Source organism: Kogia breviceps, chromosome 8 (genome assembly GCF_026419965.1).
Source record: "Kogia breviceps isolate mKogBre1 chromosome 8, mKogBre1 haplotype 1, whole genome shotgun sequence".
In the NCBI taxonomy this organism is placed as follows: domain Eukaryota; kingdom Metazoa; phylum Chordata; class Mammalia; order Artiodactyla; family Physeteridae; genus Kogia; species Kogia breviceps.
The window spans coordinates 76,491,717-76,507,141 of NC_081317.1; positions in this window are offsets into that span (position 1 = coordinate 76,491,717).

Here is a 15,425-nt window from a genome sequence, read left to right on the forward strand (position 1 = left end):
TGTGCTGGATTGAGAAGGAGAAGTACCTGAGTGGGAAATCAGACGGAACCTGGGGCTGCTTCATTGAGACAAGCTGGATTTATCCAGGTATGTTTGTTATCACTGTTCTAAACAAGGTCAAGGTGGTACAAATATTTCTGCCAGTTAAGATTGCGTCCACGCTCTTCCTCTTCCAAATTAATTTTAAAGAAACTGCCTAACCTAATCTTCTTTGCCTAGATTAACCATCCCTGTCCATTATCTGCTCTCCTCTGGAAGATGACTTCTGAACACTTTACCGTGCAGGCTCTCTTACCTTCTCCTTCTGACTTCTGGATGAATTCAGCCCTTTGGGGGAGCTGGTAGAAGATGGGAGACCAGGAGGAGATATCCTCTGCTCTCCTCCCTGATTCTACAGAGATTTAGTAGTGTGTGTTCTTCTACAATTATAACATCTTTTGGTTGGCCAAGCTCTCAACACTTTGATTTCTTGTCACTTGGGTCCTGGAATTCCTGCTGGTGCTGGCCCTTGGGTGCTGCAACATTCCATGTTGGTTCCTTTAACCTGCTCCCACCTCTGTAAATAGTCCCTTATTTAAAACTATCACAAAACTCCCAGCTTGGTGTGCCAGCCATTTCCAGCTAGGAATCTGTATGATGATACTTTCCAAAGGTGCTAGCCTAATTATTTTATCAAAAACTACTTGACAGGCTCCTGACTAAATTCTAGACTCTAGAATAGGTAAGTGGATACATACTTGAATAGGAGAGTATGTAGTCAGTAGAGATACAAAAAAAAACACTTTAGAAGATAAAAATATATAGCTCTCTATGATCCATGAAAGAAAAAATTGATTAGACTTCATTAAAATTTAAAACTTCTGCTCTGTAAAAGATACTGTTAAGAAAATGAGAAAACAAGCCACAGACTGGGAGAAAATCTTCGAAAAACAATATCTGATGAAAGACTGGTATCCAAAACACACAAAAGAACTCTTAAAACTCAACATAAGAAAACAGTCTAATTTAAAAATAAGCAAAAGATCTCAACAGGCACTTTACCAGAGGAGATACACAGATGGTAAATAAGCATATGAAAAGACACTCAACATCATATGTCATTAGTGAATGGAAAATTAAAATAATGAAATACCACTACACTTATTTGAATGGCCAAAATCGATTCCAAGTGGAGTAACAGAAAAATCTCATTCATTGCTCATTAGAATGCAAAATAGTACAGCCATTTTGGAAGACAGTTTGGCAGTTTCTTACAAGTTAAAGATAGTCTTATACAATTTAGCAATCACACTGCTAGGTATGTACCCAAATGAGCTGAAAAGTTATGTCTGCACGAAAACTTGCACACAAATGCTTATAGCAGCTTTTTTCATACTTTCCAAAATTTGGATGCAACTAAGATGTCCTTCAAAAGATTAATGGATAACTAGCATATACACAGTGGAATATTATTCAGCCATAAAAAGAAATGAGCTATCAAGACATGGAGGAAAAGGTATGTATTAATCTTAAACACATATTGCTGAATGAAAGAAGACAATCTGAAAATTGGCTGTATGATTCCAACTATATGATGTTCTGGAAAAGGCAAAACTATGAAGATAGTAAAAAGATGAGTGGTTGTCAAAGGTTAGGGAGAAGGAGGGAGAGACGAATAGGTGAAGCACAGGACGTTTTCAGGTTAATTAAACTATTGAGTATAATACTGTCATGGACACATGCATTATGCATTTGTCAAACCTGTAGAGCTCTATCATACAAAGAGTGAACCCTAAGTATAGATTTTAGATAATAATGTGTCAATATTGGTTCATCAGTTTTAACAAATGTACCTGCTAATCTGTTAACAACAGGGAAAACTGTGAGATAGGGAAAGAAAGGGTATATGGCAACTCAGCACAATTTTGCTGTAAACCTAAAACTCTCCTAAAAAATAAAGTCTATTAAAAAAACAGTTCTCGACTTTTGAAGCTTATAATATATCCAGAAAGAAAGAATCATGCAAAAGATGATAGTATAAAGTAATAGTGCTTATATACAGACATATATGAAATACTTTAGTAAAATAAGAGAGTAACAAAATCGGGAAAAGCTACAAAATGGAAAATACTTGAAGGATTAGTGGTACTTCATCCTGTTGAATTATTGAATGAATAAATTTATTGAGAATTTCTCATTCTTAGGAACTATTCTTAGATGTTTAAGAATTTAAAAAAAAAAAAAAAATTAGTCTTCAAACAAGCCTGTGGGGAAAGTGTCATGTGCTTTTTACGTAGGAGGAATCTGAAGTTCCCAAGGTCACATGACTTGCCCTAGGTGAATGAATGAACATAAGTTTGAACACAGTTCTTCTGACCCCCAAAGCTACCTATAGGAAGAAAGACCAAGAAAGAAATGAGAATGACTGAGAACCTACTTCAGACACCAGGTCTTTGACAAAGATGTTATTTTAATTAATGAGTAAAAATTAAAATGTCCTCTGTTGCATATAAATAAGTACAGTGATTTTTTTGTGTGTGTGATTCTAATAAACAACGCCATGAAAAGTAATTTTATTTTCTTTTTTGATGGCATATTTCCCTTTAATGGCCAGGTTTAAAGGAAAAATAAGAGATGTAAATATCATATATTAAAGATAAATGTGTTCATTGTCCAAATCCAGGAGAAAAAGAAGAAGGAAAAAAACTATCGTCTCAGGTTCCATGACAAGATATTGAAATTAAGCATAATGCTAATAAGAAAGTTCTTCCATGTAGATAAACAGATAAACTGTGGTGAAAGTTAAACCTCTGACAATATTGTGCTTAAAAGGGTTAAACTCTAGGAAAACTCCCCATTCCCTATATTTACCTTTCTAACATAGTTTCAGCTATGTGATAAGACATTAGTTCTGAAAAGTCTTCTTTTGACACCTAAAATCTCCCCTGTACTCCCATAATACTGCATTATAATTGCCTGTTCATTTGCCCTTAGTCTTCCCTAGGTTTCAGAAGGGTAGAGACAGTTTTATTCACTTCTGTTTCTCTAATGCCTAACCCAGACCCTATTAGATAATACATACTTAAATTTGTAAATACAAATAAATGAACAAACACACAAAGAAAGTACTAGTATTTTGCATTTGCAGAAAAACTTTTCAGTCACCCTTCCTTGCTTGCTAAATGAGTTTTTGTAAACTTTCAGTGATTTTGTTAAAACACACACACAGGATACTTGTAAATTCTGTGTGAAGGAGTAGAAACTACATACTGTCAATGAAAATTTTCTCAAACAAAATAGTAATGATATTTTCAACAATCTGTATAAATCTAGGAACAGTACAAAAGAGAAAATATTTAGCACTGCAAAATTATCCATCTCTCATGTATTAATAATTGGTGTTTCATCCCTTTCTATCTAAGCTCAGCACACATATGCTCTACATACTTCATCTATGGCTAAAATGTCTCATAAGCTTCTTCAGTCTTGCTTCTCTATTAGTTTTATCTATCCTCGTTTGTTTTTCTTCTTATCATTAAATAATAAATAAAATACCCATCACAGTGACCCACCTCTGCTCTTTATTTCCTGTATCACACCTTAGTAACACCTGTCACCAGAGTGTCTAGGTTAAGTCCTTGAACTCTTTTTGAGTTTTTTCTTTCTCTCTTCTTTTTGTTCCTATATGCCTCATATGGAATGTACAGGGATAGTTTCTATGTATGTATCAATTAATTTTGTGGTCCTCTGTAATTAACAGAGAAGATGACTAATAATGGTTAAATAAATAGAATTTTTTTTCACAAGAAATCCAGGAGATGACTGCTGCTGGCATTGGGCCAGAGACTGAATGATACCAGGAAACCCTATGATCATTTGGCATGTTCCTTATGTTGGTTATCTCATGGTCTCAAAATGGCTGCTAGAGATCCAGACATCATGTCTAGGCTCATCATGTTTGGGAACCACATAGGTTCCCTATTCTTTTGCTTAGAAACATAACTGGATGATTATGTGTATCTGTGATAATATAAAGCAATAGGCCTCCAATGAGCTTGAATGATAGGAGTATCAGTTAGGTCTTTGGTTGAAAGCAAGATAAACTAATTGGCTAACCTATGAAAGAGGAATTTATAAAAGGATGAGTGTGTTGGAGTAAGGGACTGAGAATGGATAGCAGGCTGGGAGTCCAGGTTTAGAAATAGGCAAGAAAATTGGGATCCACGATGGGATGAAAAGCAGGAGGGAAAATGTACAGCAACCTTCTTAATATTCCCACACCTTAATCAGGAGACCACCTCTCTGCTCTCACCAAGACCTCTGCGGGGAATTACCTTCAAACCTCTCTCTTCCTAGCTAGGCAGTTCTGGCTAGAGGAAACTCTTGCAGTTGTCGGTCAGCTGGAACTGGAAAACTGAGGGTTAGCCAGGCATCTCTCTCTTTATCTCAGGGCTTCTCCAAGTAGACTAGATTGAGTTTCCTTACAGCATGGTATCCTTAGAAAAGTAAGCCGACTGACACGGCAGCTCAGGGCTCCAACAAAATACCAAGGCAGAAGCTACAACATCTTCTACAACCTAGCCTCAGAAGTCACACATTACTCCTGCCGCATTATTTTGGTTACAAGTAGTCACAAGCCTGCTCAGAGTCAAGTGAAGAGTAATTACACTTCACCTCTTTTTTTTTTTTTTTTTTTTTTTTTTTGTGGTGCGCGCGCCTCTCACTGTTGTGGCCTCTCCCGTTGCGGAGCACAGGCTCTGGACGCGCAGGCTCAGCAGCGATGGCTCACGGGACCAGCTGCTCCGCGGCACGTGGGATCTTCCCGGACCGGGGCACGAGCCCGTGTCCCCTGCATTGGCAGGCGGACTCTCAACCACTGCGCCACCAGGGAAGCCCGGAAGGTGAGTTATTGAATAATTTCATTTAATTCTATTTTTTTTTTTTTTTTTTTTTTTTAGGTACGCGGGCCTCTCACTGCTGTGGCCTCTCCTGTTGCGGAGCACAGGCTACGGACGCGCAGGCTAGGCGGCCATGGCTCACGGGCCCAGCCGCTCCGCGGCATGTGGGATCTTCCCGGACCGGGGCACGAACCCGCTTCCCCTGCATCAGCAGGCAGACTCTCAACCACTGCGCCACCAGGGAAGCCCCCTACTCTTCACCTCTTAAAAGGGGAAGTGGCAAGGTCCCAGATGATTTGGGGGAAGAATAGAGATATTGTGACAGCCATTTTGGGGAAAGAAAATATGCCACGTGTAGGACAATAGCATGTCATTGCATTCCATGTAACATCATTTGCAATATCCTCCACGGAGTGGCTATGCAGATTCACAAGTAGTCATTGCTTTAAAAAAGAAAGTCATGGGGCTTCCCTGGTGGCACCGTGGTTGACAGTCCGCCTGCCGATGCAGGGAACGCGGGTTTGTGCCCCGGTCCGGGAAGATCCCACATGCCGCGGAGCGGCTGAGCCCGTGAGCCATGGCCGCTGAGCCTGCGCGTCTGGAACCCGTGCTCCGCAACGGGAGAGACCACAGCAGTAAGAGGCCCGTGTACCGCAAAAAAAAAAAAAGTCATGATTCTCCTGTTCTGATTATTTTAATACAAGAAGTAGATAACCACTTTGGGAAACATTTTTGTGGGGTGTTTACAAGTCATGTTCAATTTATTGGCATACTACCTCATAGTTCAAAAGATCATAGTAAATGAGGGTTGAGATTAATAATGATTTTTTTTTCTTTGTGAAAGTCATGGAATAGTACTAGCAAAGAAGAGAGACAAGAAAAGATATTTGTGGATATTTGCTAAGGGTTTATTATAATATGACAGCAGAGTGGTACAGAGGGTCATGACTTTGGATCCAGAGGGACCCGAATTCTAATCAAATCTCTACCACTTATTAAGTGACCCTGAGGATAGTAATTACTTTTTCTAAGCTATAGTTTTTCATCGGTAAAAAAAAAGTACTGCTACTACTGATACTGCTGCTACTACCTGCCTCACAGAATTGCTATATGGATTAGACATAATGGAGTTAAAGTGACTGACACTTAATAGGTACATAAGAAATTGGAAGGACACCTACCATTAAACCACCTAAGAGAAAGTGAAAAAAAAAATCAATGCTTTCAAATACTAAGGTAATTGGTAATGATACGCCAAGCAGTCAATATGATTGAATGGTGTTTATTTCTCATCCATTTCTTTTGCTATGGATGATACAGATCTTGTTGTGATTAAAGTAGGATTAAGCTAATTCTTAGCTCCAAACTGAAATGACTTTTAAAAATTGAATGGCCTGAAAAGATATCCTTGTACTGAGGTTTGTGTACCTGCTTCAGGCTGAGTCAGAAATACACGAAAAGAAATGTCTTTTGAGTGTCTGGAAACCTAAAATGCAGTCATGTGGAAATGACCCTTTCTTTAGTTGCAGTGGTAGAAACTTGGGATATTGACTCAATAGCCAAAGTGACCCACCTTCCAAATCCTTTCTTTAGCTTTGATGTATAAACAATGCATCCTCCTGCAATTATAATCACTGTTCGCTTTTTTGGCTGTGAAGACTGATTCACAGGAGGTCAGTGTCTTCACAATCATAATTCAGAATTAATCAGGCTGCTTGATTCAAATCTAGCCCTACCACTCACTGACCGTGAGGCCTGGATAAGTTTTCTACCTTCTCTGTGTCTCAGTTTGCTCATCTGTAAAATGAGAATATTGATGGTTGTGATAAAAACTAAATGAGATAATCAGCATCGCGCCCACATAAAGAACCCAATAAATATTAATACACAGTAGCTGCTGCTACTATGAGGGGCTTGCCATGCATTTCTGCCACAGAACTCTTCCTTTAATATGAGAATGCAGTATAGAATGCTCTATCCTATCAGAAATATCAGATCATTTCTAGCTAGCTATTGCAAAGAGAAATGCAATGAGATTTCTTGTGTGTAGTAAACTAAGTTATGGATTATATTCTTTATATTCTCGCCTCACTGTAGATTATTAAGTTCAATAGTGTCAGCCTTTCAAGCAATGGAAAGCTTGTTTATTGCCTCTCTTTTTCTGTGAATATGGAACTACAAATGGGTCCAAGGTAAAAGGAGGAAAAATACCTGTGAGAAAGAAGCAGGAGTAGAAGGCAAAGACTTAGTATGAGAGAAAGGAAAGGAAAAGAAAGGAAAACGGCTTGAACATATCTGTACATCAAGAATTTCACTGTGTGGGTGGAGTTTTTCTTTTCTTCTTTTTTTGGGGCCCACCACAGGAGTCCATAGAAATTCAGGCTTAGTCCCAAGCTGAGTCATCTACCAAACAACCCATCTGGAAAGAAGTCTGTTTCGTTTTGGCTAATCTAATGGAAATAAACTTCAAGTCTCTTGCTTCTGACTGGAAACAATTATTGCTGTTCCATTTTCATAAAGATCGTGACCACGGGAAACTTTGTGTTGTCAGCATGTGAACCAACTATTAATTTCAAATGTCTCAACTTTTATACTTTAAATATGTTTATCCTGGTTTATCTAGCATGTATACCTTTTCTTTTAAATTCTCCATATTCAGATGTCTACTTTAGTCTTTCTAAATGTATTACCATAGAAGAAAAACGTCAGAAAAGCACACATAAGACTTCTCTATATAGTCCTAGAAAAACCAAGTTTTTTATTAATTTTCAAAACGAAAAGAAAGAAAAAAATCCTTATTGGTTTGTCTCTAGTGGGATAAAAAAAAAATTAAAGTTGCATCATAATATGAAGGAGCAGAGAAAATATAACCAAGCATGGCTACATGGCAAAATGAAAATGTAAGAGTCCTTGTCAAAAATTATTAAGAATTTCAAGACAGTGAGAGCAGACCATTGAACCAAATATAGGGTCTTCTGAGGAGGGCCCTGTGTGACTGCACAGGTTGTGTATCTGTGAAGCCAACCCTGAATGTAACTCCTTTATGCTGTCTAAAAATAATCTATTCTTCAGAAACCTTCATACTCAGTTTAAGGAAGAAAAAAAATGAACTTTTAGTGCCATCTGGTGTGAATTTCGTTCTGATTTAATAATCTATTTTTAGATCTTCCTCTGTCTAGAAGAAAGAGCATAGTTTCTTAGTTTCTCCTCCACTTCTTCTTCCCTTGGCTACTCTCTAAGAATTTTTGGAGTGTACCATGGGGAAGGGTGTCAATGTCGAGGGAAGGATTGAGGTCTCTGGCTCAGTGTCTCCTGGCCCTTCTGTTTGCTTGTTCATATCTCTTGTCTACCTGGGGGGAACTTGACATTGGAGTTTAACTTAGGATGTGAGATACTAGCCATATGTTCCTAGAGGCACTGTCATTATTGGATTTTAAACACGATAGGGCTCAAAATTAATTTTTTCTTCCACTGTTTGGGAGCATGGGAGAAAGACCCGATTAACCAAAGACAAAATAAGAGGTTTGTACATTTGCTCTGCAAGTAAGCTAGGACACATAAAATTTATGACCTAGTCATGTATGATAGTTTTTCTAAGATTTTCCATTAAAATGTACAAGTAAATATTAATTTATGTTTGGAGTGAGTTTCATCTTTTTCTAAAAAAATAAAAATATCAAACCAAAAAACCCCCACTTTTATATAAAATCACAAATTCGACTTCCTATTTAAAAGAACCCTGCAGTAAAATCAGTAAAGTTTTTTGTTTTTTATTTTTAAATGGATACAGTTAACCCATTGTTTCCTCTTGCTTCTCTGTGTTTGGATGGATTGCATAGAAAACATATAAATGTATCCAATGGGTAAGCATTTATACTTCATGAGGCTTTTTGTTTATTTGTATTCTAAATCCTTCCCTTTATTGATTCTTTGCTATCTTCACTTAAAAGAGTCAAGACTCTTTTATCTTAAAACAAAATGAAAACAAAAATAGTGTCTGGTCCAGTATATGTCCCTGGCACCTGGTGCCACCATAAGCATAAGCTACCCACTCTAATTAAGTCATAGGTGACTCATTGCAGGGACTGTTTAGTGAAAAATTACATCAAAACAGAGCTGAGAGGAGACCTTTCTGATCCACTGGGCAATTCACTAAACCATCCTACTTGTGTGATCTTTCTTGGAGGTGAATCTGTCCATGTAGTTGTCAAGGCTCCATTGATCTCTGATCAAAGAACAAAAATGGTGCTGTTTTGAGTGCAAAGGCTATATAACTAAAATGTTTTTATCATAACTCTTCACATTAAGCAAAGAAGCAAAATGATAATTATGCTTAAAGATAGCAACAAATACTATACCTTTTAAATTTATTATTTTGTGTGGCCATGCCACGTGACATGCAGGATCTTGTTTCCCCAACCAGGAATCGAACCCATGCCCCCTGCAGTGGAAGCGAGGAGTCTTAACTACTGGGCCACCAGGGAAGTCCCTATACCTTTTCTAAAATAAAACACTAGCACAAAAATTAGTAACTGTGGAATTATTTAAAGCTTTTTTCAAAAGTGCCATTAAATATAGTGAGAATTATTATGCTTCATCCTAATATTATTTTGTATTTTTTGTATTTTCTAATTTTTCCTGAAAAATGAAGAAAATACTGGAACGAAGAATGCTAAAATACTAAATGAAGAAATTTCTCTACTCGTTGGGGAATGCATGTTTTCTGACAGAAGGCACAGAATTGTGCTTTAATATTTTAGACATGATTCTCATATAATGTAAAAAGCTTGTAAGTTTGTCTCTGGGTAGTTGTAGAAGGCGTAGTTGTCATACAAACAGGCATGTCATTACTAGGTTCTGTTTTTTAATCATTTGGCTTCAATATTTCTATTGTTTTCCCCAAGATAACCCTCTTTTTAAGCACAGAGAGTATGTCAGCATACTTTTTCAGATATGTATTAGCTATTGTATTTGGCAATATAACTTTTAAATTGATTTCAAATGTGCAAATTCATAATTTATTTCAAAATTATTACTCTTGGAAGTCTGCCCTGGTTTCATTCAACTTTTGATCTTTACCGCCATCTAGTGATCAACTTTATAAACTTCCTTCCGATTGTATAAACAAAGAGCTGTTTAAAAAAAAAGTAAAAGAACTAGAAAGCATGTTCTATTTCTTCACAGGATTTATAGTCTAGCCCAGGAGACATAAGCTGCAGGCATGGAAAATATGGAAAATCACTTTTCAAAGAATATAAAAGAATTATCAACAGTGGGAAAAAGCTATATGTGTACTAGGGAAGCAGTAGCGATTTTGTATATTATGATGGATATTTTTATTTGAAGTGAAGTTTTAGAAAGCTAACATCCATTTTCCCTAAGTCAGTTGTACATGGCACTTGATTAATGGAGTGGAAATTTTAAAAAATCACATAAATCCTTCTTGTCCAGACTACATAGAAGAGTTCACCTCGGCAGCTGGTACTGCTGCTTCCTGCTCATTTATTCTTCAGTACTCTGCTGAAATGACCCTGGCCCATCAGAAGTGACTTTGTCAATAAATACAATAACCATTTTTAGTCCTTATTTTCCTGGGCTCCTTTGCCGCATGTGACATGCTCTTGTTTGCTTTCCCCTTCTCCCATGACTTCAATCCTCTGGTCCCTTCTGGTTCGCTGTCCATCCCTCCTCTTCCATGGCTTCCTCTTCCTCTGCCTACTCTTTAAGTGCTATTGCTTGTCCTAGTCCCTTGGGTCACTATAACACAACGCCATAGGCTAGGAGGGTTATATACACAACAGTAATTTATCTTTCACAGTTCTGGAAGTGGGAAGTCTAGATTTAGTGTCTGGTGAGAACCTTCTTCTTAGTTCATATAAGGTCCTCTTTTTTGCTGTAACCTCACATGGCAGAAGGTGCAAAGGGTCTCTCTGGGGCCTCTTTTATAAGAACACTAAATCACATTCATGAAGGCTCTGCCCTTACAACCTAAGCACATCCCAAAGGCCCCACCTCTTAATATCATCACCGTGGGGATTACGTTTCGACATAGGAATTTGGCGGGGGGAGGGGGACACAAACATTCAGTCTGCAAGCATTGGTATTACCCAAGGTGGTATACTTGGCTCACGAATGGTCACATGACGTCATCCACATGTATGTTTTTATCCTTCACCCATATTTTGATGAACTTTAAATCTAACGTGTTAGGGATTGATTCTCCAGAGCTCTACTCTTGCACATCTAGTCACCCGTTGAACGCTTGGATGTTCCCTGAGGAACTCAAGCTCCACACTTTCAACCTGAAAGTGAATTTTAGTCCTGATAAAGAAGTGAATGGGTCTGCAAGAGAAGGGATAAGGTACAGCAACCTTTTGCCAGAATCATCAGTGCTGGTAACAAATAGAAACATAGTGGGGGCACTGATTGCTGCCAGTGCTTATCTCTGGGGAGGAAACAAACACACAAGAGAAAACAGTAATGTTTACTCGCAGAAGCACTTTGCTGGCTATTAACATCATAAACTGCCACATAAGAATGAATAACTCCATTTAGAATTTAGTAATTTGAAAACGGAAAGCTGGCAGAAAGCAGTCCTGTTTCTTGGATAAATGATCTTGCTTTTAAATACTCTTTGCTTCTTGTCCTTGGTGCTGTGCCAATGGACTCTTGGATTTACTGTAGATTGCCTTAAGTCAGGTCACACTCTAAAGGAAGATTTTCAGATGTTTAAGACCATTAGCATCAAACGGAGGGTATGTACCTGACACAGTGAGAAGTAATGGAAAGAGAGTACTGAAAATGGAAATGTGAGGGAGAAAAAAAAGCACCCATTGACAGCATATGAAATCAGATAATCATTCAATTACTTCTTTCCAGGGGTCTTTAAAATCTATTCTCAAAGACTGAGTAAATTATTTTCCTTACACTGCGAACATTTTATTCTTTCTCAACTGTGCAGAGGGGAAAAAAAAAAGAGAAAAATATTTTGGCTTTCTTTTGTCCATTCTTGAGAAAAAAATTGCAAAACAAGACACATGGGAAATAATCATTGTACGTACTTACGTATTTTTAACTTATACAAATAAATATTCACATGCTATTAAATCAAGAAAATGATATATCACCTTATATGGTATCTTCTCTCATCTCATATTCTTAACATATAAAATTTTGTTTGCTTTTATTTGAAATGATGGCATTTGAGTCAAGTCTTTTCTCCTAATTTGTTCTTCTATTGTTTGAGAATGCACCACTTTCTATGGGTAAATCCATTTGAATATTTATATTTTAATATGTTTTAACTCAATAATTTGTATTACAAACCTATACATCTATTTCTTAATTTATAAACTTTAGAAAGTATCTGTTAACATCTCTCCTGTGAAACATAAAGATATCTTTCTTACCCCATCTCCCCAGCCCCACCTACTCCTACAAATGCTTGTCAACTACATATATTATTATTGTGAGTTTTTCTAATGGTTGCATTGGCACATTTAAATGTTGGATAAATTTTGGAATGTTTTTGGCTCCAGATAAAAGAAAGCCTGATGAATTATGGCTTAAACAATTAAGAATTTATTTTCTGCTCATAACGAAAAGCCTAGAGGTATATGGCCCCAGGGCTGGCCAAGAGGTTAACTGGCAACAACTCTGCAGTCTCTTGGCCTTCTCCCCTTTTCTCACTCATTTGCACCCAAGAGGGAGCTAGTGAAGGGTGTATCCACAAGATTACCTTCTCCTTTTGTGCCACTGTTTGGGGGTTTATAGCATGACCATACAGAGGCTCAGCCATTCTATACTCAGCCTTTTCCTAATTCCTCTGACAGCTTCTGCACCCCTACATTCCCCATTTTTGATAATGTTGAGCTTGGCCACTTTGGGATTCATTAGAAAGAAATTGTTCCTATCTTTTTTCAGGCTTCCCCTGCACATGTTTTGAGTTGTTTTCTCTATTCTAATATGTCCATCAATAGGATTTTACCAGTTTTCTCTATTACAGAAATGCAACATTTATGTGGTTGGTTGATGACATCTTTTCTTTCTTTTACCACTGTGATTTATTCTTCTTGTGTGTATTTACTATTATTTCAGGGAGATCATAAGAAGGAAGGAAGGAAAAATACTGCCCTCATTTCAGTTTTTTAAACTAACAGTTTGTAAGCATCATTTTAAAGTGTCTCCTCCAACTTAAACATAACATATGGATACTTTATTTTTCACCTTGTGAATTATTAAATGTTGAATGACAGGGACATATTACTTTATTTCATCATACTGCATGATTAATTCACAATGTTCTATGGAAATCATGAATTCTAAGCTTGACACTTATGAAGATTGTATGTGCCAGGAACTGTGTTAATGTTATTTTTCTAGACACTAAATTTCTAAATTGCTTTATTTTGAAAAATGTCAGACTTATAGAAAAGTTGTAAGGATAGTACAAATAATTTTCATATACACTTTACTCTGACCCCACAGTTGTAACATTTTACCTCATTTGTGTCCTCTCTCTCTCTTTACACACACACACACACACACACACACACACACACACACACATTTTTTTCTGATTCATTTGAAAGCAACTTTTAGGCTTTACCACTAAATATTTCAGCGTATGTTTCCTGAAAACAAGAATATTTTCTCACAAAACTATAAGTACCAAAGTCAGAAAATTAACATTATTCAGTATTCCTATCTAATCTTCAGACCTGTTTTATATTTTGCAATTGTCCCACTAATGTCTTTTATAGCTATCCTCCCCCCGACACCCAATATCTGGTTCAAGGTGTAATCCAGAATCACACGTTGTGTTTAGTTGTCCTGTCTCTTTAGTTTTCTTTGCTCTGGAAGATTTCCTCGGTTTATCTTTGACAATCATAACCTGGATTTCTTATAATCTATTAATATTATAATTTATTTTGATGTACATATTGTCTGATGTTGGACCATGGGAGCCTCTTCAGTCTGGACTCTGTCATTTTGACATGTTCTCATCATTATCTGAGAACTTCCATATTTTCTGGTTAAAAAATATGCTCTAGGCTCATGTTGCACTTCCCTAAATGAGCTCTGGAATCATTCATTTCTCCATTTCTCATTTCTTTTTAAGGAGAATGATTTTAGGAACCAAGATCTGGTCACTAGATGTGCATAGCTACTGGAGTGTGATTGTTTTTATGGCTGCTCAGCACATAGAACTAGAAAATAGACATGTGTACATGCCCATGTATTTGTATTTATTTTCATAACTGTCTCTGATCTCTGTGTATTTTGACACTACAGACTCAGGAAAGGAATATCCTCAATTTTACACAAATCAGTTGGCATTCTGACTTGAAAGATCTGACTGTTTTGCATTGGGTTACCCTACTCAGTCCTTCTAGAGAGATCAAATTCCTGTGGCAGACGAAAAAAGGGGGAATTTGAGTACAAAGACCAGGATTTGAAACATGCCCACACGAGTGCTGCCACCTGGTGGAGCTCTGCTGCAAGCTCAGCGGCCGTCTTCACCATCTTGGCTCTCTGAGGACTATCTATACTTAAGTAAATGAATTTGTTACTAAAAGCTGTGTAACTTGATAGGAGTTGGAAGATTAATTTAAAGCAATCCTGAGATTGCAAAATTAAATAACAACAACATAATCAAGAACATTTGTAAAAGACAGCCTTAAATTATTGACTTTATATTACAAGAGCTTTTTAAAATTATTATTATTATTTTGCGTTATCCGGGCCTCTCACTGCTGCAGCCTCTCCCGTTGCGGAGCACAGGCTCCCGACGCGCAGGCTCCGGACGCGCAGGCACCGGACGCGCAGGCACCGGACGCGCGGGCTCAGCCGCCATGGCTCACGGGCCCAGCAGCTCCGCGGCATGTGGGATCCTCCCGGACCGGGACACGCACCCGTGTCGCCTGCATCGGTAGGTGGACTCTCAACCACTGCGCCACCAGGGAAACCCCAACAAGAGCTTTTTAATTGAGGTTGCAATAACTTACAGAATGTGAAAATCTTAACATTCTTCTTTAGCATTTATGCCTCCAAGAAAATAATATAATTTACTTGCTTATGTTTATAATATACACTAATTCACTGGAGTGTAAATACTATGAAATTAATAAAAGATAGTTTTATGGGGAGATGAGAAATTTGTTGGATAACTTATTAGACCAAATACAAGAATCCATGTGACATTAGTTCAACTTATTTCATTACACTTTGTAACCGTCTCCCTTCCAAAGCCTTGTAAAAAATCATGAAAGAGATTATCGACAACTTTGTACACCTGGATATTGAGAGTCGTTTCTGGAGACCAAACTTTCCCTGAAGTAAATGGAATTCTTTTTCCCCTTGCAAAGACTGCAGGAAGGGGTCCAATTTGGCTTAGTGAACATCTATTCTTCTCAAGAAAAATTTTATATACTAGGCAAAGGTAAAATACAAATTATTTTCTGAGGCAAATTGGCCTTTCCTCCTCTGACAAGGAAGATAATATGATGGTTAATCTCATTTTCACCACTAGATGGAGATATTATCATC